Raw genomic sequence first — 24,254 nt, 5'->3', positions numbered from 1 at the left:
AAGAACCTGTGCCCAATTATCCGGGTCCTTTTTTGACACTGAGTTTGCTAGCCCATTTGGACCCGGCGCATTAGAAAGCTTAAGGTCTAAGATGGCCTGCTTTACCATTTTATGGCTTAATGAGAGGGGCCAAGAATCAATTCTCATCACATTAGAGGGAGCGGGCACGTTGACATTAAAGAACTTGCTCTTAATATGTTCTGCCCACTGCTCCTCACCAATGGGATTGCCTCACCTAGAGTTTGCCAGATCTTTCGTGCATTTCTACTACAGATGGTCTGTATGAAATTTTCCCATTTCACTTTTTGTTGGGGACCTACGATAATGGCGAAGCCAAGTATGATACTGGCGCTTGATATACTTGATCCAGATCACCCTCCCATACTGGCTTAGCATAATAGGGTCAATCACTCTACAAGCTCTAATTTCTCGTCGCATTAATTGTTTGCGGTCCGGATCTTAATATCAAACTGCCTTCTATCTACTGATTTCCATCTGATCTGAGCAACCTGCAGTCCTTTGAACAGGGCCTGTGTAAGGGATTGAATCCACACCACACTATTCATCCTACAACCCACGGGGGAAGATAAGCAAATTAATTCTGTCACTATTGGTCTGGGTCCATCGGATCCGGTTGCCAGCGTGTTTTAGTATCACATCACTACAAACATTCATAGGTCCCCTTTCCCCTCCCCCACTCAGGGTCAGGGTAGCTGGGGTATGGTCACTAAAAGAGTTGAAAGCAACATGTAATTCAATAACTTTTCCCAATAGGCAATCTGACACCACAACATAATCTAGGACCATCCTCTTAGATCCCTTTGTCCATGTCATTTGACCAGGACTATCTCCAGTAGTACGACCGTTCAGAAATGTGCATTTCCACTCCTTTAGGAAGTTCATCCAGAGTTTCCCCTTTGGGTTGGAAGTGCCTTGTGGCATGCTGCAATAGTCGACTACATTGGGATAGTTTCCACAACCTCCTAGGTCCACACATCTCGCATTCAGATCTCCACATAGAATGACTAGATTACTTTCCTTGTCTGTATTCCATTTAATTAATATAATGTCTAATTGATCACATATTGGTTCAGTGAGTAGAGAGCCCGGAGGATCATATACACCAATGATTAGCTTCTCCTGTTGATTTCCCCCTCTCTTTGGTGGGGTCACTGCCACTGCCAATACATCACCACCAGGTGTGGGATCGTTGACCAATCTTGGGTTATAGGTAGACTTTACTGCCATAGTAGACCACCCTTATGGTGGCCAAGCTCCACCTTGGTGGCCAATGCCTGGAAAGTTACGTAGCCATCAAATTTGACCTCAAAGTTAATCCAAGTTTCTTGTAATATGAAGATCTCATGTGAAAACAGAATATCCTGGGCACCACCCTCACTTAACCAATGGCTGAAACCCCTAGTGTTCCAGCTCACCACTGTCCAATTTCAATCCAGCGATGTTTTTGTAGCAATCATATTCTTTAACCATTCCCAGCCTTGGTTATAACTATATTTAGATATAGTCTTAGGATCACTTTTCAGGGCTACCGGTTTAGGTCCAGCACATTTGCATTTAGAGCAGCCTTCTGTTGTGCTCTCCCTGGTTACCGGTACATCCAGGACGTAACCTCAATAGCCCAGGGATGCAGCTTGCATCCTAATAAGTGCAATAGCCTTTGGCAGGCTGCAATGGACTTTGGTAGTCTTGGTGCTCAATGTGTGTAGTGGTTCCACAAAATCAAAATCGTCCGTATTAAGTATCCTCAAAGAGGACACCTTGTTAAACAAGGATACGAGCATGGCACAATTTAACTGCCACCCATTTGCTACCTTTGGTACAATAGTCAAGGTTTTCTGAGGCAATAAGGGTAAAAGTAGAGGGACGGGAAGGGGAGTAGATAAAGGAACTATCGCCTCAGTTTCAATATTGCATGGGTCAGAAGTGTCAGCTGTCGATGGTTGAAGTTGCCACTGAGGAGAGATACTAGGTCCGGCTACATGATTACAGGCTGCAGGTGCTTGGTTTACAACTTCATCTTCATCCAGAGGGAGTGCTGGGTCAATAGAGACCTCCGCTATTAACCAGCTTGTAAGAGTACCAACAGTCTGTGCCAACCGCCTTTTGCGCCTTGCAGCTCGTTTCTATTGTTTTTTAGACATATTAGAGCTGCTTCCGTGCAACGTTGAGTTCAATGGGGCGCGATTCACATCCTGCTTGTCCCCTAAAGGAGGTAGGCCTGAGGCGGCATGAAATTGTGTCTTTGATAATTTCTGCTTTACAAGCCTTACCTGTCATTTAGATAAACATGGATTGATATGCACAGGATCAGGCAAACCATTAAGCAAGGCAAGCAAAGGTGGCGGTGACAATACATCATTCACCCCCTATGGTTCCACTATAGCACAATCAGGGGTTTCCTCTGTTACTGGAGGAGGTATTTGAGTAGCCTCCCCCCACCAATCAATAACTGGTTTTTCTGTGGGATGTTTGTGGGCTATTAAATGTTTATGTAGAAGTGCAATGGCTGTCCCCTGAAGTTTCAAATATTCATGTATTGTGCCACATAATTTTAGTACAATTTTCAAAGGGAAATTTAAAATGCCATTCTTATCGTTTGTAGAGGTCTCATGTGTACTTTATTCATCTTCAGCAAGGGCACTTATAGGGACTGCAGTATCATAGAAAAGGTTCAGACTAGCAGACAGCCTTGCAGCCACCCCTGTGCTAGGCAGTGGAAAATTCCTTATTTCAGGAGTCAAAGGAGTACCCCCGCCACTCCTGCAGGGGGCACGGTTCCCAGCATTACATGACTCTTAGGTGCCATAATGCTTGTTCCTCCTCTCCTGGTGAGGGATCTAATCCAGGGGACTGCAGACCCAATTGTTCTTTATCCACAACCCCTTCTTTTCCCCCACCCACAATAGGGGAGCCGCGTTCAAGGAGGGCATAGCATAATTGTAGCAATGAGTCATTGTCAAGATCCAAAGACAAGTAGCTGTTTTCAGCCTCTGCTAACGGTGGGATAATGTCTTGGGCGGGACGTGCTCTAGCAAGGGCTTTCTTATGTACCATTTCCTCCTGTGGATTTGGACCCTTTTTCCCTCTTTTACCAGTCTTCACAAGCTCTTCACTGATGTCTTTGGTCTGTTTTGCTGAGCGCAGCCCATAAGGTTTCTTACCCCAAGGGCCCACCACTTTACAGTGACTTGCCGCCTTTCCTGGCATTGCACGCTGAGTAACAGTGTAAAGTTAAGTGCTTATGAGGTGGGCTATGGCGGTATAATTCCGTCACACTCCCCCCACACAATGCACTCCCACTTAAGCGATGCTCAACAGTCCACTTTGTTTGGAGCTAATTACTGTCCACCACAAGCCAGGGAGGCCACACGGGCGTGCCTACAGCCAACCGGCAGTAAGTATGGAGACTTTAGAATATGCTGATAATTGAGCGGCAAACAGCGGATTTATAGTCTTTATAAAGAGTACCTGGATTCACTCCCAGCGTGGCTCCACAGGATGGAAAAAAAGACTGCTCCGCTCAGTCCACCAGACGTATAGCCTCTCAAGACACTGGAGACACACATCCAAAAAGTTCGGAGCTCAAACAGAATCTTTTCTGCTTCCGCTGACCTCCGAGCCGCCGAACACCGAACATGCTGCAGCACACCACTTCCAGTGGAGTTTTTGTAGCTGGTGCTGACTCTGCCTCCACTTGCAGACACAGAAAGAGGAATTCCAGGGAGTTTGCAGAAAAAACGAAAATGCTCCACAGCAAAATGCCAGGAATGGCAGAAGGAAAACAATAATGCCTAATGCAATTTGTTTAGATGAGTACATTCTTTAATAGATTAAGTGCCTAATGCTAGGTCTCCCGATCACCCCTGAAATCTTGTTGCCATCATTATAAACACAACCCGTTGTAGCGAATTTTCATGAAAATGAATTTCACATGTGATGTCATCAGTGATGTCATTACTGACATTTGTTATGTCATCTTTTATGACCTTGGTGTTAGTCTTAGCAGTGCACAGTGGTGGTGCAAGTTCTGGTTGCTTAGCTAACCATAATTTTTAGGTTTTTATTAGTGCAGCTTAACCATAACGCTCCTTAACCAAGTTTTTTCAGTGAATTTCATTGGTTTTTATTAGTTCAACATAACCAACGTCCCTTTAACAACATTTTTACAGTGAATGTCATGTGATTTTACGGTTCCATGTGTTAATATCCCCGCAAAAATATTGCGATACAAAAATATCACCATATTTTTGTGGTCATATTGACCCATGGACCTTGCGGTGGACTCCCCTGCAATCCCCCGCATTATTTTAAAATGTGCGTGGGACACCCCTGCAACACCCACTCCCACAAAATATCCTCCCCAAAAATATCGCTATGGTGAGACAAACGGCCATGTACGGCGATAATTTTGGTGGGGATATTTTGTAGGGATACTATTTTTAGCAGTGAATGCTATTTTCCTACAACTAATATCATACTTACCCCAATAAAGCAACATTTTTGTCCAATTTTAAAAGTTTCACCTGTAATCGCAGACCTTCTGGACAGTGCCATGGGTGCATGCACTCGTGAATGACATGATGACGTGTCCGTGAACACATCCGCACTTCGCAATAGGTTCTGTGCTTCAAGGAAAGTACAGAACTGTGCTTTCTACTGATCTAATAACTTTCAAAATCAACATTTACCCTTGCTCCTGCAACTACACTTGCTCATCATCTATTAACAATCTAGTACAAAGTGCATACTTGGAAGAATATTAGCAAAACTGATATTTATCTTAAAAATGGCATCAGCTATTGCCATCCCTCCTCCCCAAGAGCCACCACCAGCTGGAGGACCTACACAACAACAAAAAGCGCAGTACTTCCAAAGACAATGAAGACGACCAAGAACATGAGGTAGAGGATGTGCCTAGCTCTAGCATCCAGAGAGAATCATGGGTGTGACAGTTATTTACCACCATTGGGAATGTACCAAAGGCTAAAGCTTCCAAAGAGAAATGCACTGAGTGCAACTTTATACTCAATTGCTGACTACCTGGAAAGTACTCCTAAGGGACCACCTCCATGCACCGCCAGAGCAAATCCAACCACCGAAATGCTCTCAGAGATGTTGTTACTTTCTTATCGAGTAGTAGTCTGACTTCCTCCACCTCATCTTTCTCAACCAAACCACACAGCCCACTTCTGTGGGACACAAAATCCCAGCAGCTACCTTCCAAGAAATGAAAGTGGCTGTTGATCCATATCTTTCGAAAACAGCAGTCCTCTGTATATACTGCAACACCCCACTCTGCAGGAGAAAGCAATTTCGAAGTGCTTTCGAAGCTGTAATCAAGGAGCATGAGAAACACTGTCACTACCATAGAAGTAACACACACACAACATCTTCCCCTTCCACCTGCCCTCCATATTAGTGCTTGGTGCCTCTTCCCTTATTTCCCTCCCCACATTACGTTCTAACCTCTCCTGCAACAAAATAAAATACGTCAAACAACAACAAAGGGATGGTTCCTTTAGGAACCACCTTTCACAGTTAAAAAATAGAAAAAAAAAATCTTATAGACTCCATCTACTTTACATTTCTCAGTAAAGTACATAGACTCAATAAGATTTTCCAACATTTCCATTAGCATTTTGTGTTATGCTAATAGGAATAATGTGGCGTTCATCCCCCGTTCCAGGGACTGGAGCGGGGGATAACGCCCGCAGCCCTAGTTATCGGCCCAAGCGAAGTGAGCGCGGATAATGAGCGCTCCGGACCATTATCCCCCTTTCCAGACCCTGCAGTGGGGGATGAAGACAATTAGCACCCAGGTCCCCAAAGCGGTAACCCGGGGTGCACCAAAAAAAAGGATTTTGCGCGGCATCCTACTGTAGGAAGGAAAATCCTTTTCCAAGAAGATCACCTTGGAAAGAGAAGGCGGAGCTCCATACTGAGCCCCTCTTCCCTTTCCATGGCAGCCTGCAGAATGCAAAGAGAGAACCCTATGACTATATTACCATGACCACAATCTTTTTTCCCTTTCAAACCTATCCCACTTTCGAATAACTTTACTTTACACAGCCGGTCCCAGGTGGACATGGCCACTTTAACCCCATTTGTCGTCCCTCGGCCAGTAGCCAGATTGTCCGGGTCATGACCTTATGTCATGACCCTGACAATCTGGCCACTGCCCATGGCCACAGGCTATACCTCAGTCACCAAAAGTATATCACTATTTTTTGTACCTACATTATGACACTTGTCAAAAAATAAAATACGGGCACATTTGCAAAACCATGCTTTAAGGCCCTTATCAATGCTCGTTACATGAGTTTGCTGGAAATCTGAGCATGTTTTATTTTTTCAAAAGTGTCAAATGTATCTACATAAAATAGGGAAAAATATCTAAGGTGAGTCTGATTACCCCTCTTTCCATTGCCCAATGGTTCAGAATTTCAAACATATATATTATATTATATATAGCTAAAAAGGCAATAGGTGCCACAGAGACAAAGAAGTTAACATGGGTATCTTGACATTTATCTAAGATACCCATGTTAATTGGTTGTGGGATTTTGCTGCAAACAAAGTGTTTACCAATGTGTATATCTTGCTTTGCTGACACTCCTTTATGAAGTGTATATCTTGAATTATGCTTTGTTTTTCTCTTTTTACAAAAGTTTTAAATAAGGTTTTTGTGTTATTAAGTAACTTATTTGTCTCTGTGGCACCTCATGCCTTTTTAGTTATATATAATATATAATAAATCTAGCTTTTTTGATCAGTCTATCTGTGTTGGGTTTGATGATGTATTATAGACACAATATCCAACTTTATTTGTTTTTTTTTAAAATTCTGCTTCACTTGAACCATTGGGCAATGGAAAGAGGGGTAATCAGACTAACCTTAGAAGTTTTTCACTTCTGGCTTAGTTGCCTTTGAGTTTCTGATGCCCCGAAAACAAAAATTCTGAATCTTTACCTGGTTTAGGTAATTCTATCTACAATACTCATATATCTTAGTCCCCACTTGACAAAACCCATTCAGACTTTACACAAACATTCAAGGTTGGGTCTATACTCTTTCTGGAAACTTTTGTCCACATTCGTCAAACGGCAACAAAGTTTTAAGCCATTTAAAAATGTTGAGTACCCCCTCTAATTTGCCCCCTCGTCACAGAATCCCACCAAACTTTGCAAAAACATTCAGAATGAGGTCTAGAATAGAATTCCACCATTTTATGCAGTATCATTGAGTGACGCCAAGGTTATAAGCCATCAAAAAACTGCTTTTCACCAACCCTCTAATGCAGAAATAGGCAGAGATGTTCCCGAACATCTGAAGTGTTCGCCAACATTACAGTACCGTACCCAAACATACAGACTGTTTGTGGGCTTTGGGGGTGAAAAACACCTGATTTCTGGCTTCTTTCGGCCATATCCCATCCCTTCCTAATCACCCTTTACCTCCCCAGAGATTGTTTGATAAGTTTGACAAGTGCAATGTTGTGTTTTTTTATATTTTTTACTGCGATGTCTTCGGACACTGGTGGCTGTCCACAAATCCAACATGGCGGATGTTTCCAAAAATCTGACGCACTTTACTCTTTTCACCATCCAATCAGCAGGCACCCTCGGTTTCCGTGGACATCATGTCACCCTTTAGGCCAATCAAATTACAGTCCATAGACCAAACAGGGAAGTGAATCCGCGGACCAAAACTAGATATCACTATTTTTATTTTAGCTGCTTTTTGCCTGTTTTAAAGAAAACTACTGGACGGATTAACACCAATTTTACAAAAGCACGCTTGGTGAAAATCCGTCCAGCAGTTTAGGCTGTAGGCATGACATTTTTTTTTTCCATTGCCTCTATGCAAAAACCTAACATTTTGGGACTCCAATATAACTTTGCCCCCCATTGATGCCACCAGGGGGCACACCGATGAAAGTTGCATGGTTGTAGACCTCCCGCCACAGGACCGGGAAAAGTGGACTGAGCCCCGACTATCAGGCCTCCCCACCCAGCAAGCAGCCCCCGAGGCAGATGAACACCTGGGGCACCTGGAGGTAAAAGCTGGAGAGAAGCCTCACAACAGAGAGCGAGAAAATTAAGGCAGCAGTGGAGTCAGAAACAAAAGTGCCTTGGACCGCGTCCCGCAGGTTGCAACAAGGACCGCATGGTGAAGTAGAGACCTGCTCCCAGGAGAGGGGGGCATTGGAGTGGCCCAGGAAAGGGAGCTGCTGAGAACCCACGAGGGACACAGAAGGTGAGTCCACCATCAGAGTGGCCGTCGGACCTGTGAATCCCGGCCTGCCTGGGGAGGGGTCCCCCCTGTGGTGTTGGCCAGAAGAAAGTAGCCCGGTCTCCCTCCACAGAAGTAACCAAAGGGAGGCGAATGCGTGAGGAGGAGGTAGGGAGCCCCCCCTTTCCCAGCAAAGTGGCTGTGTGTGGGGGAGCGGGCTGTCCCAAAGCCAGCGGAAGCCGCCAGCGTTTGGGCCCATCCCGGCAACAAATGCGGGCTCACTGAAAGGTTCTGAGAGTGGGCAGGACACCAGGGACAAGGGCCGTGCCCTCGCAGCTTGACACGCGGCACGACCCAGGGCTGACTCAAGCTACCCCCACTGCAGCTGGCCAGGAGGAAGAGGGCATCATCGGGGATCTACCAAATGAAACCTCCCCCCTCCACTGGTGTACATTACGGCCTCGGCCGTCGATGAGCACAGAGCAAAGGAGAATTGGAATCGGATGGGGATGGAAACACCAGACCATCAACGTGTGACTCTAGAGGGGGGAAGTTGGGCAGAGGATAAGCCCAAAGGGGAGAGCCCAGAGGGCAAGACCTGGATGGAGAGGCCCATACGGGAGGAGACAGAACAACCCAAAAGGGGTGTGTGGGATAAGGTGGTTCTGGGGATGCGACCAGCCCCACCTGGGGGCGACAAAGAGGAATACCTGGGAGGAAAGAAATAAGTGATGGGAATAAAACCTGGTACCAGGACAAAATTGTGAGGAGCAACAGGAGCCCCTCTGATCCGGGGGCATCACCTAGGTGAGGGCCCCTAGTTTCTCTCCTGGGGGGTGTGCCCACCGCTTAATATAAAGGCAGATCACCCCTGACCAGTTGAGACACCAACTCACGCTTGACAAGGGGAGAGAAGCCCTGGCATGAATGGAAGACCAGATAGACACACTGCCACCCCTCTCTACCGCACACCCAGACAATCACGAGGTTCTATTAAAAGGTACAAACTAGGGTGAGGGCCCCAGGACGAGCTCCCAGGGTGTGTGCCTGCGTACAAGTTAGCCCTGAGGTGGTGGATAATGAGTAGAATTTGAGATTTAATGAGAGGACAACAGCTGGCCAAACCTGAACCAGAGGGACAAAGTGTGGGAGACACCAAACAGGGCCCCATTAGTAGGAGAAACGACTGGCAGACAATGAACAGTGACTCCCTGAGAAATAGCAATGGAGGAAGGTGACATTGCCTAAGATCTCAGAACAAAGGAAAGTGGACCAGATGATTAACAAGCAGCGGTGTGCATGGGGTTCTGGCAGCAGTATTTCACTTACTTGCACACAATTGAGGTGAAGGAGCAGCCCATGGACTGGCGGGCAAACCTGGAATAGTTTGAGTACCTGAAATCTGAGGAGGGGAGAACACAAAACAACCCCAACATGTCCGAGGCAGGGAGCGACATGATGTCTACCAAGAAGGATATTGCCGCCCGCCTGGAAGAGATTAGAGGGATGAGGGCTGATATTGGCGGTAAAGTGGACAAAATAAATGTCAGAATTGACAACATGCATTATAGACTGCAGGCGGTGGACTAGATCCAGCCTTCCCTCAAAACGTTGGAAACCCAGATGGACATGAGGATAGCAGAACTGGAGCGGAGGGAGGGCGAGGTAGCCATGAAGATGGATGATTTTTTGAATCGAGAGAGGAGGAATCCCAGAGAAGGAGGGTGAAACAGAATGTGACCTGCGGAGGACCGTACAGGAACTGGTAAAAATACTGTTTGGGGATGACAATATGGACAAGCCCAAACTGGAGAGGATCCACAGAATGGGAGCGACCGGAAGTGGTCAACGCTAGGTCTTGGTCGTGGTTTCACAACTACCTAGACAGACACAAAATCCTGGAGAAGGCAAGGGGGATGAGAGCGGTGATCCTGGAAAATGCACAGGTGGCGATATATCAAGATTTATCCATGCTGACACTGGCGAAGAGACGTTTATGCGCTCTCCTGACGAAGTGGCTCAAAGAAAAAGGGGTGCAATACCAAAGGGGGTTTCACTTCTGTTTCCTTCGAGGTAGATGGCTACAGTTACAAACTGATCACTGAGGAGGACATTAGAAAGGTCACGGAAGATTTGCTGGCTGGGGGAGGTCAAAAAAGGGCAGAGGATAAAAAAGGCCCAGAGGACAGAGGGTGGTGCAATAAAGAACCAAATAGGCGCAAAGTCCCAGGCTCCAGGAAATTCAGAAATCTTGGATCGCCCAGGCTGGCCCACATTGAAACACTGTTTAACAAGTGAACGGGGGGGGGGGTGGCACATTACAGCATGATCTCATCTCTCGTGGTGGATGATGGGGGAAGTCACATGGAAGTGACACATATTTACGTTAGCAAAACCAAAGAAGGGGCTCAAAGTGGAATAATTTGAGGGAGCCGGTCCGTAGGTGGGGAAGGACCACTGGTGATTCAATCTCATCGGGCGAAATGGATCCAGAAAGGGCTGGATGCAGAGGGCGTGAGGGAAGGACAGGGGGTGATGGTGGGGGTTGAAGGGATTTATGTCGAAAAGGTGGATGTTCTGATTCAGCAGTGTGGGGGGAACCCAGTTCAGAGTGTCCCGAAAAGTTAATGATACAAGTCAATGGTGTGATCTGGGGACCCAGTTCAGAAGGTCACATATAGGGTTTCTCTCAGGAAAGAGGGGAACGAATGGTTAGTCAAGAGAAAAAACAAGATGTCCTGTCTAGGTGAGATGCATATCGGCTACCCTAATACCTGTGGCCTCAACTCTCCTACTAAAAGATTGATGGTGCTATGCAAATTTAAGAGATCCAAGCTCGATTGGATGTGCCTCCAAGAAACACATTGGAAAAAGGGAGGGGAACCACGACTACGCTCCCGGGAGTTAGGGGAAGTCGTTATGGCCTCAGTTGTTACAAAGAGGTTGGTGGTGGCAATCCTGGTCTCGTCCAGGTGGCGCTTAACAGTTGAAGAGGTATTGGTGGATCCCAATGGGAGGTATCTGTTGGTGAAGGGTCTCTTGGGTGGGGTAAGTTCACGATTGGTTCAATCTATGCCCTGAACATGCAGCAAGGTGAATTCTGGGAGAAAGTTCAAGATAAATTGATCCAATTTACATAACGTCAATTGGTGATGGGTGGAGACTTCAATATGGTGTTGGACCCGCAGAAGGATCACAAGAGAATGTGGGTGGAAGGATTGAGGAAGCCTAACCTGGGTGACTCGGGAACCTTTAGATGGGTTAATGAGGTCCTTGGTTTGTATGACTCCCTCCAACCGGGACCAACAGGTGACAAGCCATTCACATACTACTCAGCAGCCCATGATTCCTTCTCACAAAAAAACTTGATTTTGGTGGACAAAAGCCTGATAGATTGGGTGCTTCAATCCCAAGTAGCACCGATCCCGTGGTCAGACCACGACATGGTAGCAATTAAAATTGACACCGGAAACATGCGAACCCCAAGCTGGAGATGCAACGACTTCCTGCTTAAGGGTAAAGGGGTGCAAAAGGAGTTGCTTATAGGGATCAAGTAATACTTCCTTTTTAACAACCCGGGGGAGGTGAGAACCCAATCAGTCTGGGAGGGCCTCAAAGCTACTATGAGAGGGACCCTGATGAAAACAGGCTCTGAGAAAAATAGGGTCATGGAGGAGAAGGATGTTGAGCTCCGTAGTAAGATAGAGTAGAGGGGTCCATGGCCCGTATGTGGCACCCGCCAAGGTGCAGGAACTCCAAAAAAATAACACTCAATTAAAGGCTTTATTAACTCAGGACACAGAAAAAAACTCATGTTTCTGAAACAGAAATACCATGAGAAGGGGGACAGGGCAGACAGGATCCTGGCATGGAGATTGAGGAAAGAGAAAAGGAAGAGGTCCATAGGGGATATAAGGACAGTAGATGTTTGAATCCTACATTATGAATAGAGTATAGAGAGGGAAATTGTAGAATACAATAGAACACTATACTCCTCAAAGTGGGCGGGGGAGGAGACCCGAATTGATGATATTTTAAAAAGTTACCCATTCCTGGGTTCCCAAAAGAGTCAGCGGAAACTCTAGAGGAACCCATAACTGCAGAGGAAGTGGTGAAGGCAATCGGGGGAATGAAAGCGGGGACAGCTCCGGGGGAGGACGGTTTCAGCATGAAGTTTTACAAACTTTACCAATCTCTGTTGGCTCCACGTCTAGCGAAGTATTCAATGCATGCTTGGAGGGTGAACCCCTCCACAAAACGATGATGGCGGCAGTCATAGTTGCAATCCCAAAGGAAGGAAGGACCAGTCCAGATGCGCTTTGTATAGGCTGATCTCACTCCTTAATGAAGATGTGAAGATCTTGGCACAGGTCCTGGGAACAAGATTGGAGGGAAGAATTCTGCTTCTAGTGCACGGGGACCAGATTCATCAAGGGAAGGAAAGAGTCTGATTACAATAGAAAGACAATCAACTTGATCCATCGAGCACAAAAGGGAGGGCTGGAAGCCTGTTCAGTGACCCTGCATTCAGAAAGGGCCTTTGACAGGGTTGAATGGCCCTTCATGATGAATGTCCTGGGAAAGATGGGGATAGGAACACATTTCCTGAAATGGGCATCAGAGCTCTACAATAGGCCCAGGGCGAGAGTTTGGATAAATGGGAGCCTTACAGAGTCCTTCAAGCTTACGAGAGGGATCAAGCAGGGATGTCCCTTCTCCCGTAACTTTATACCCTTGCAATTGAGCCTCAAGCAATCACAATATGTATGAATAATCAGATCAGGGGAATTATGGGGGGAGAACTGGAATGCAAAATCTCACTGTTTGCAGATGATGTACTGGCTTACCTAACAAACATAGGATCCTGCCTCCCAGTATTAATGGCCCAGATACAGGAATATGGTCCTCTCTCGGGGCTCAAAATTAACATTGAGAAATCAGCCATCCTGACGTTACTGACAGAGAGCCCGCTCTTAGCTACAAAAAAGGGTTACCTGGGTATGAAGGTGAACCAGAAAAGCATACGGTACCTGAGCATTTGGGTAACAAGGGAGTTGGGTGAAATGGTAACGGCTAATTACGAGCCCTTCCGAACTCAGCTATCGGCAGACCTTAAGACATGGGGCCCACTGATATTGACATGGTATGGAAGGATTACCTCTATGAAAAGGACCGTACTTCCTAGATAGTTATATCTCTTCACAGCAATTCCAAATTGTCTCCCGGACAAGTTCTTTAGAGAGGTCATAGGAGAGATCCGTAGGTTCATATGGGTGAACAAGACCCCAAGAGTGAAAATGGCAACACTAACCCTTCCAAGAAATGGGGGGATTTGGGGTCTCAGACATTCGTATATACTACAAAGCAGCACAAATCAGGGGGATGTTAGAGCACATGAGGGAGGATCTAAGGACGTATTGGACTTATTTAGAAGACTTAGTAGAGTACCCCCTGAAGGTCAGGAACTACTTTTGGGCCCGCCGAGACTAATTCCAGAACATATGAGGTCCCACCCAAAGCTGGGAGTTTATGGGTAAGTCTGGAGGGACTCAATCGAAACGTGAGGGTTCACATCATGGCCCTCACCAATGTCCTCAGTATGGAGACCCCATTTGAGTTGGGGCAACAGGGTTTCCAACACTCACAAAGGTGGTCGGATGCAGGTTTAGAAAGGGTAGGGCAAGTCTTCAAGGGTCAGAGCTTTCTGGAATGGAGTAAGGTGCAGGACACACTGGGAGGAGACTCTGTCACCATTTTTGACTACCTCTGAATTAAGGGCACCCTGACAGATTTGAAATGGGAAAAAGAGGTGTCTAAGGAACTGACAGCGGTCGAAAAGGTCATGGACCAATCACTCACGTGGAGGGGAATCCTCTCCAAACTGTACAAGGCAATTACATATTTTTATGTCATCTTTGATGTCATGGGTGTTAGTCCTTGCAGTGTACAGTAGTGGCGTGAGTTATGGATGCTTAGTTTACCATAACTGGCGAATTTCTGTGGTTTTTCGGTTTTACTTGAAACCATAATATGAATAGGCTGTTATTAATGCAAAGTAACTTCAATGTCCCTTTAAAAAATGTTTTTGCACTGAATTTGAAAGGTTTTTCCTAGGGCACCTGAACCACAAAGTCCCTTTAACAACATTTTTTCACTGAATTTGATAGCTTTTTAGTAGCACAACTTAACCATAACATCCCTTTAACAAAGTTTTTTCACTGAATTTCATAGTTTTTTTACCACAATACCCTTAATTTGTATAGATGTACCGTACAACATAGAGAAACCCCTGTCCCCTTTCGGTTAGCCCATTAGTCCCCAGACTATGCATCTGTTCGCGCACATCGGCTAGCATCCAAACTGCTCAAAAGTTCAGGGATACTCTTGCAGTGTTGTACCATGCAGGAAGGACACTGAACATATACGAACCACACCATATATGTGAATTACAATGAAAAATACAGTAGGTTTACAAACTCTGTACTTATGAAAGGAACAGAACAAATGTATAGGCTATGCACCATAATGGAATGCACCAACAAGAGAAATAACGTATGCTTCCAACAATATTACCTCAGTGCTGCTTTACATAAAAACAGAAAAGGAACTGTTAGCGGAATAACTGCAAAGTACTAAGAGCAGAACTGCACTACTACGCGGTAAATACACTATATTTGTTCCTATAATTGCATTGTTTGTTCAGTGTACAATAATAGAAAACATGATTTATATTCTTTTACTCACAAGTGGCAAGTACCCTAGAATGGGTGCAAGAGAATTTCCCTCATGACGAAATTAGTGACGATAGTAACCTCATTGGTACACAACAAAGTCTGAAAATTAAGACAGTTAATACACCTTGCTTCACATATACCTGAAATATATATTTTTCTTTAACAGTACATACTGGAAATGAAGTAAATGCACCAGAAGCAGCACCACCTCCACAACAGCATACGCGCAAAGAAAATGAAACAGACTGTGTAATGTGTAAATAAAAAAAAACTAGACAGCCTGGATGCAAAAATGGAGCAATTGCTAAACAATTTTGCCAGTTTAAAAGATTTTGTACAAGGACATATTATGGAAAAAATTAAATACCACTGCCCCACCTGCACCTGTACCCCTTCCCTCTTCCCCAGCCAACCATCCTAAAGAGAGACGTTACAATGAGACCTCAATACTTTCCTCCCCTGATGCCCAACCACGCCTGTCTAGCCTGTCCGCAATCAAAATGGAGGTGTCTGTAGGATGCCACTTCTGTCCGCATGTCCAGAAACTTGTGCTGCACCTTTAATCAGTTCTGGGATCCCACGTCTGACCGGCGCACACCTACGCACATGCGTATCTCATCCTCTGTGTCCTGGTAACACCGTTCCTGTCCGGCATGTCTGAAAAAAGTTGTGATGTACTCTGATTAGTTTGAAGTGCCGACCCATGTCCGACAGACACCTGGGCACATCCCAACTCCTAGATCCTACAAACACTGTGCTTGTTTGGAAATGTCCACCGCACATGTGTCACACTTTTAATTAGTTCGGGGAGCACAACCCTGTCCGTAGGACACCTATGCAAATGTGCACAATGTACACTACGCAATAGGTATCCTGTGGCTTGCCGTCCCTCTCGAGAACATTTGCGACGTCACCATGTGATTGCACCCACGCTGAGCATCGGCCCTAATTTGTGGACACGGTTCGGGCCCCCAGACATTGAAAAAGTACTTTTTTGTACAATTCAAGGTATTTTACTGTGAAACTACACCCTTAGAGAGGTCCCACACTATGCCACTGGCGATCTGACCACCTTGGGGAACTTTTTCAGCCCGCTTTTGGGTTCGAAGCACTTCCCAACACCCTTATAAAAGACCACACCCCAGAGCTGCTCCTCATTTGGTTTTTGGCTGTCCAGAACACAGCAGAGGTCCAGATTGCTCCTTCCTGCTGCAATTGCTTTCTGCCAAAATCTGCTCTGCTGTGCTACTTTTGCTGCTGTGCCAAAACAGTATTACAGATTGCTCCTTGCTAGAATTGCTTTCTGTTCAATTCTGCTGTGCTGTACTATTTTTGGAGCTAATGGCAACCATGGCTGCTGCTACTGCCTCTGCATCAGCAGCACCCGCAACCTCACCATCACCACCATCTTTCCAATGGCTTTGAGAGGGGAACAAAGATGGTGATGTAGATAGGTATCAAGAAGAGAGCAAGGAAGAGGGAGAGGTTTCCCTGTTACCTGTAGCCAGTGTGGGTCTTGGGTGTGGAGGCTACTTACCACCAGTTGAAATGTGCCCAAAGCGTGTGCTAACCAGGTGAAATGCACTGAGTACAATGTTACTCAGTCGCAGCAAATCAGGCATGTACAGCTACGGCACCACCTCCATGCAGCGACAACTGAGGTAAAACCACAAGGTGACAATTCGGAGGGTTGGCCCCTTTAAACAAGGCAGTAGGTTGAGTTCCTCCACAGGAACCTCCATATCTGCTCCTGCCATCACATGGGACACTGCTGTGGGGCAGCGGATCCCTGAGCCAGCCTTGAAGGCCATACGTACCGCAGCAGACCCTTACCTTTCTAATGTCACTGTATTGTGCATGTACTGCGACGGGGTACTCTGTAGGGGGGAGCAACTTCGAAGTGCTTTTGAGGCTTCAGTCCGGGAGCATGAGAAGGAGTACCTGCTACCTAAGTGAGTCCCACCCAACATCTTCCTCTCTCCACTTGCCCTTTCTTATCCCTATGGTTGGTGTCCCTTCCCTACCCTCCCTTCCCTTCCTTTCCTTGTGTGTCGTGTGTAAAAAAAAAAAAAAAAAAAATCAAAAAAGGCTCTTTTCAGAGCCACCTTTCACAGTTCAAAAATAGAATTGCCAAATAAATGATTCAGGCCCCCGCACCGCTTGTGAGGTCGGTGAACAGCGTGGTAGTCCGCGGACACCCAAATAATGCGAGGGGTGGCTCAGTCAAAAACATTGCACTCTTTTCCTGCAGAAATTGGTGCCTCTGAAAAGAGCCTTTTTGTGGTGTTTGTTTGTTTTTGGAAGGGTGGAAGTGGCCAACAACAACTGGAAAATGATTTCTATACTTGCAAAAAGGAATACAATGTATTTTGGATATTTTGTAAAAAAAAGCTGATTGCCAGCATCAGTAAGATGTACTCCATCTCTGAGAAAAATGTTTGTGCTACGAAACATAATATTTTCATTGTGGAATGAGGACATGCCAACATCTCTCAAAAAGGTGCAAACAGCCTTGTTGACTTTACACCTCGCTTTCTCCATTTGTGGACCAAATGAAGAAGAATGCAGTCACGTCTGAATCTGGGCAATGCGAGAAAATATTACTCTGAAGTTTGGAAACATGTCCATGACTTGCCAAAGTGCCTCCTTCATCGCAAACTGCAGAGAAATTCCAGTAACATGTCCTAAACTGTTCCCTCCACAATCAATAATAATAATGTCTGGATGATCATGCATCACCAAAGTGGCACAAAGAGGAACCAAATCAGCCACTTCATTTTACTCACGCTATACCAGTGGACATCCACATGGGGAATGCAAGATGTGCAACCACTCCACAGTGTTCGGCATGCATTTCCAACCAATGTATCCAGGAATCCCCCAAAATCCATACACTCTGCGTCCTAATGACACAGCCATAGCCATAACCATAGCCATCTACACACCTCTCTGCAGACAGACCTTCTGCCACAGTGTCTTCTTACACACCACATCCAGGAAACCTAACTGACCAATCCCCTGGTCTTTACTGTACCATTTCCATGCCTGCCATCCTCAAAAGCCCTGGATGTGGCACGTGCAATCCTCTAACTACCGCAGTGTCCGCAGACATATCCTGCTTTGCGCAGGGGTGGGGAACACATTTCAACCAGGGTAGGGGATTCCCTCTTTAGTGGTGGCTCTGAAAGAGCCTTTTTTGTCTTTTTATTTTTTTAGGGGTTACTGAAGAAGCACCTTTTATTTTCTATTTTTTTTGGGCGGGGGGGTTCTCTACTTTTCCTCTTTACTGCCTTACATCAATGTCTGCAAAGTATCCCTTAGATTTCCAAAAAAAACAAGCATTTCCAAGGAAGGACAACAAAACACCTTCTCCAGTAAAGTAGTGTGCACTAAAGGAATCAATGTTCTCCTTTGAGAAAACAGACATCTCAGCACTTCCCAAAACTAATTCCATGCTGTTATTAACAAGGCATTTTGCAACATTTTGCTGGGGATTGAAGACATTGGTGTTGTTCCACAGTGCTCTTGGTATTATTTGAGATTAAACCACCTTTGTATAAGGGAAAAGCGCCATTAGCTCTTCCATGAACAACTTTAATACAGAAACCAAACTTGGGGCACTGATGTAGCCCAAATGCTCTCCTCCACTGTGCACCACCAGAACATCAGGACAACCAAAAGTAGCCATGTTTCCACAAACAGCAAGCAGTGCCTGCAACTTGCGGTCAGGCACACTGCACCATAAAGCCTTCACACCTGGAAAACCAAGATCTGCAGAAAACCCTCTTGTCTTTGCATAGCTCTCCAGATCACATACAAATGAATCTCCCACTATCCATACAGTAACTCCAGCCATCTTCACTACACAATCAAAACAGCAATGAAACAAAGTATTGCCACCCTTCCCTGTTAAGCACACCCTGAACATTTGATTGGATAATCCCCAAAGTACACTTCCATTTCCATGCCAGTCAACAAGCCCCAGATGCAGCAACTGCGATCTGCGAAATACAGCATTGTACGCAGATCTCGTAAGATAGGGGCGGCCCTTCTTCCCTTTCCACTTACACTTTATACCACTATCTCATTGGCTACTGGTAAGCAGTCACACAACCATCCACCAATCACATCCAAGACTTCTACATCTAACTCTATCATCTCTGTTCAACAATTCAGATTTCCTGTTAAACACTCAGAGTACAGGTCTCCTGTGATTGCAAAGCACCTCCAGCAAAACGTACTGTGAAACTATCCAAGATTTCTGCTTGCAGATGCATCCACATCTCCACCAATCAACATAAACTACAGGTATGAATATATATATATTTTTTACAGTAGATTTTCAACTCTGTTATAAGTACCTGTGAACAGGGTACCTGCCACGTACCCTCTATAACCTACTTAAAAAGCATGCTTTCATGTGTCCCATCACCTATCATTATGTGGCACTTAAAATGCTTTGGCTCTGAAAGTTCTCAGTTACACATTTCACCTATTGTAATGTTCAAACTGTTATTCTATCTTTCCTTCAGTCAATTTTTACAACTTCTTCACCCACTAACACACCTCCTACAAAATTCCTAAAATGCACACAGAAAAGGAAAACGGAATATATCTTACCAAAGCATACCAAGTACATACATTGCATGCATTACAATAGGGTGCCTGCCACTTACCTTGCACAATTAACAGAATGCACCATTACTTAAAAAGCAAAAAATAAATGTATGTGTGCATTGAGAACAGCACCATTTATAAATGTGGATAAATAAATCAAACAAATAAAATGATTGCTCCACTCATGTAGCAAGGATATATCTGCAGAAAAGTTAATGGAATTGCACACACAAACGCATTTTCCTTTCCAATCTGTACATCTTTCTGAACCTTTTTCTCACCCTACTACAACTTGCACTAATCCATTTCCAAACGAAATACTCCCACAGCAACACACACACTTGTTAAAGTGAACCTCATACAGCACACTTATAAATAAACCACTGATCCCCTTACCAAAAATGCTGATGCTCCCATGTCCCCATTCATATACAAAGATATCCAATTTCACATACACACTAACTCTTCCTGCCAATACATACTCCTACAATTTTAAATAATGTATTCTCCAAATGAAATCACTATGCAATTAACAAACATATGTTTTACTTCCTTCTTTCGCAGTTGCAGTAAACATGTCTCTCCTGAAAGCCAGCCATTATAGTAACACACAGATACCAATGCAGCCTTCCCAACCTAATGTATCAGCCCATTATGCAATCACACACCTCTATGTGTATGCCTACCTTCATATTCAAGCACTCATGCACACTGCACACATATACATTGCACAACCTGCACACCCACACTTTCATTTTTTCTCCAACAGATACTACAGAATGCCGACCAAAAAATAATTCTGTTGAAAATAATGCAGAAAAAGAGCAGTTCTAAAAGCATACAAAATAGCCATCCGCCTCTAGCAGAATTGTACAGAAAGTTCAAACACAACAGCTAATACAGTCACTAACGAAAATGGAAGCCCTTAACAGGAAATAAACTTTAACTCCTCTTTCAAAATGTAAAAATAAAAAGAAATGTACTGAAACAATTGCAATTACCACTACTGCAGAGGATGTACAAATGGTAATGTAGCCACAAGTAAGCATTCCAAAAAACTTATTTTACAAAACATGTTCCACCACAGAGTCCTTCATAAACGTATAAATACAGGGGAAAAATCACGCTCAACCCTTAAAACGTACAGCCAAAAACTGATCCTGGAAGCTCTTGTAGACAGTGCAATGCTCCTCAAAAGGAAATTCTTTGTATTCATTTTCCACAGAATGAAACTACTAACATAATTAATTAGTAAACTACAACCAGTGCTTCACAACAAGCGCAATATCAGTATAGATACCTTTGGCAACATATGTACAGGTGAGTGGAGTCACACCACCAGCACAGAGCCATATTTCTATGAAAAATCATACAAACAAGAGCAAACAAAGCAAATTGCCATACATAGCAGTGGGCGAGAGTATGAAAAGGTAGAAAATACCATAATGGAAGAAGAAACACGGCTTTCAAAAATACCCCCATCAAACTTCGAATCAACTCTCCATTCCACCGTACCAATACGCCCCATCTACAAATGACCATGCACATCAATGTGTAACATACGCCAAAACTCTTTCAAATCTTTGCAGCAGTGCCTCAATCACTATGTGAAAGCCAACGACTAAGGAAAAATGAAAATACTACAAACTATGGACTCCTGTCCACTGCAAAAATACACAGGACTATGAGGACATTCATTAGCCTGCATTTCTGGACCTGCTTGCAAAAGCACCTTCCACCATATCACAATGTTAGCAACATACCATTGTACTGTAAGAAATATCGTTCACAAACTGTACTATGCAAAAATCCCTGCTTTAGCACTGGAGCATTTAAATGACATCCTCCTACATGGTACAGCCAAATAAATGCTCAAACAAATAGACCACATCCAAAGCAAATATTTTGGAACTGAAGAGCACTTACAAAATCCAGTAACTTCATAAAACAATAGTGACAACCTGCCAGATGTCAACTTTCTATTACACACATACAAAAAAGAAATAGCCACGAAAACTACAGATGTTATGTACAAAATAGAAGACAATGAGGAATCCCAATGGTTACAATTAGCTCTCCACCTTATAACAGAAAACAAATATGAAATTACTAACCCCTCAATACTGTGCACATACTGCAATGCAAAACTTGACAATAACCAAACCCCTTCATGGGCTATGGGAAATCAGTTGGAAATGTTCCCACTGCCAAAAGCACTCCAACAGCTTAATTTGTATGAGATCATTATAATTTAAACACAACAGCCATTTCAAGCAATAATATTACTACAACCAAAAACTGCAAAATTGCCTCCCACTGAATTTCTGAGAGGCATGTGTGGCAAAATAGTTTATTTGCCATTAGATCTCAAATAAAATGTAGACACTCTAGGAGTGCAATGGCCAATAGAACAATCTTTGATTATCCTGGTGAATTGTGTACCTACAAAATACAAACAAAATGGCAACAACTAGTGGACTTAAACAAAGTAAGAAAAGCCCTGCAATATCTTAAAGACAACAATGAATACTACAAGGAAATAAACATTGAAGAAACCCTAAGCGAAACAACCAAAATAATTCAGTACTCCTCAACAACTGGCCAATTTGAACTTCTAGATCCTACTACAGCCTCCAATATTTTAGACCACTATACAATTCACCCACTGCACTCCAAAGACAACATAGACAATGCGCTGGAAAGATATCAAATGCGGCAAGCCAAAGGATCACCAATCAATATATGGGAAAAAACTGCAGAAGCACAAGCCTTTCCTCTACTTTTCCCTAATGGAAAAGATAGGAGGTACGATGAAAGATGCACATAAATAACAGCATCAGAATACTGCTCTTTATGAATGTATTCAGAGGACCCTAGATTAAGACAAAATGTGGAATAGATATTCTAACTCCTCATTGAAAGTGAACTAGCAACTCTAGGTTATGGAGTTGCACACAAATTGAAAGCTGGTTCCAATTTTCAAAACATGTCTGCTACGCAGCTACTTCAAAAGGTGCAAGAGAAAGACAACGTTTTTTAGTCAAGTATTACAAATCTCTTGGCAAGCATGTGTGGTGCGATAGAATACTGGTTCCAACGGCATGCAGATGTAATGTGAATGCTACGCAACCTTGGCCCACCCACATGACTTTTCACATTAAGTTGTGCAGAGTATTCATGGGAAGACTTGCACACGTTCCTACACATAGCAAACAAAAGCAAAACAAGTATAGTCATGAAAACACCGGGAGAACTCTGCTCTCTTGATCCTGTAAATGTATCAAGGTACTTCCATCATCACTTTATCGGCATGATGCACTTCATTTGTAATAAAACACTTCTTCCCTTCAGAGAAGTGGAACACTTCTTTTGGAGAAAAGAATATCAAGCCAGAGGAGCACCACACATCTAGATGCTTTTGTGGATTTAAAATGCTCCTAAATTTGGTGAGGACAGTGATGCAACTGTTTTGCAGTTCATTCACAAATATGTCACTTGTGAAATCCCTTCACAAAGTACACATAGTGACCTACATGCACACATATTGCAGTTTGAAAGACACAGTGTGGCAAGTATTGTGGGTGCAAATATAGAAAAAAAAGGCAAATACTACACCAAAGGCCGCTTTGGTTTATCTAGACCAGTTTCAGCAACAGGACAAGTAAATAGCTTCATGTATTCAGTTAGACACAGTGTAAAAGGCACATCTCCTAAGAACACATACTGCATAAAAAGAACCAAAACATAAAATTACATTACTGATTATAATGCAATCATTGCCCTCTGATAGAATGCAAATATAGGTGTGCAATACATTACAGACAATTCCACTGAATTTGGATGCTATGTCAGAGTCTATTTAACCAAAGCAGAGAAAACAGAGCTGAAAGACCTCTGGGATGACATATCATCAGACAAAACAATGTCAGAGAAACTGTACAGCTTTGGCATAAAAATGCTCTCCCATAGAGAATGTGGCTGCTATGAAGCCGCAGACCGTTTAACTAGTAAACCTTATATGGGAAATCTGAAAACATAGTCTGGCTGCATCCAGAAAAAGAGTTCTGAAATCTTAACAAGACATAGAAACAATAGCCAAAAACGATCCCAACAGCCAGGACATTTTGAAAAACAACTTATTGGACAGATACTACCGAAACAGGAGTACTGTTTTAGAAACCATGTGCCTATACCACATAACCCAAACTTCTCATACAAAAATAACATTAAACCAGGTGAGAAAAAAGGTAAATACATAGTCGAAGGTTGTGAGGGCAGTCTGGTGAAACTTACCAAACGCAGCCTGATTAATCATATCAAGCTGTCATTAAAAACTCCTCAACACAAATAACTCTACTACATGGCCCTACTGCAACTTTTTAAACCATGGAGAAAAGAAGAAGATTTATTAGACACCCATGCCTCCTATGAAGAAGCTTTGAATGCAAGTGAAAGCATCATAACATAACAGATATAAATTGTACGTAGTACAAAAACATGTTGGACAATGAACGCCAACAAGAAGAAGAACTTCAAGCACAACTAAATACAGACACTCCTGAGAGCAGTCAACCTTCTCTGACAGAAAGCCAAGAACGACTTGGACAGCCACTCACACAAAATGAGGCAGACTTAGCCATGACTGAAGTA

This window comes from Ambystoma mexicanum, chromosome 6p (genome assembly GCF_040938575.1).
Source record: "Ambystoma mexicanum isolate Mex_15411 chromosome 6p, UKY_AmexF1_1, whole genome shotgun sequence".
NCBI lineage: Eukaryota > Metazoa > Chordata > Amphibia > Caudata > Ambystomatidae > Ambystoma > Ambystoma mexicanum.
Note: the sequence above shows the minus strand (reverse complement) of the source record.